This window comes from Propithecus coquereli, unplaced genomic scaffold (genome assembly GCF_000956105.1).
Source record: "Propithecus coquereli isolate 6110/MARCELLA unplaced genomic scaffold, Pcoq_1.0 Scaffold146, whole genome shotgun sequence".
In the NCBI taxonomy this organism is placed as follows: Eukaryota; Metazoa; Chordata; class Mammalia; order Primates; family Indriidae; genus Propithecus; species Propithecus coquereli.
Genome location: NW_012138969.1, coordinates 2113947 through 2114883, shown reverse-complemented (window position 1 = coordinate 2114883; position 937 = coordinate 2113947).

Here is a 937-nt window from a genome sequence, read left to right as displayed (position 1 = left end):
ACATGCTTGGTGTTGTTATCAGGGTATGGGGTGGGGAAGATGGAGGGTAGGAAGATATGATGAGGAAATTAGAACATAATGCAAGCCACATATATAATTTAAAATTTTCCAGTAGCCATATTAAAATATGTAAAATATATGTACTTTTAATAATGTATATTTAGCTCAATATGTGCAAAATATTTTTATTTCAACATATAACCAATATAAAAATTATTAATGAGATGTCTTACATTCTTTTTTTCTTTGTGCTGTCTCTTTGAAATCTAGTGTGTAATTTGTACTTATAGCACCCCTCAGCTTAGACTAGTCCCACTTCAAGTGCTCAGTAGCTACATGTGGATAGTGATCACTGTATTGGACAGTGCAGGAGCTAGGCCAGAAGCTAAGAACAGGTCCATCATGGAAATAGTGAGCCCAGTAAAGGTGTAAGCTGAAGAGTATGGTGGTGAGACTTCTGTTTCAGAATCCATTCTGACTGTATGTTGCGCAGAATGCAAAGGGATGGAGTGGGCAACAGTAGACATATACACATAATCAGGAGACTGTTGGAATGTTCCATGCAAGAGCTTGAATAAAGTTGGTTAAACTACAGATGGAGAGGAGGGGGAGTAAGGGAGATAGGAAGGAGGAGGTTTGTACTACGTCCGATGACTGCTTGGATGTGGGGCAGTGGATGGTTAGGAGATGGAGAAGCCTAGGGTGATTCCAAGCCTTCTGGCTTAGATTATTAAGAAATAACAAAATGAAAATACGGGAGATGAGCAGATTCTCAAAAAACAATTTTGAAAGAGAGAAATTCACATCTTTTTTCCATCTATTCAACTCTTTTCAGAAGTGCAAAACAGAACTCCCGCTGAGTGCCTGTTAGTGAGAGAACCCACGGGATTGATCTTAACTGTTAACGGGGAAATCGTGGGATTAAGTATTTTCCTGT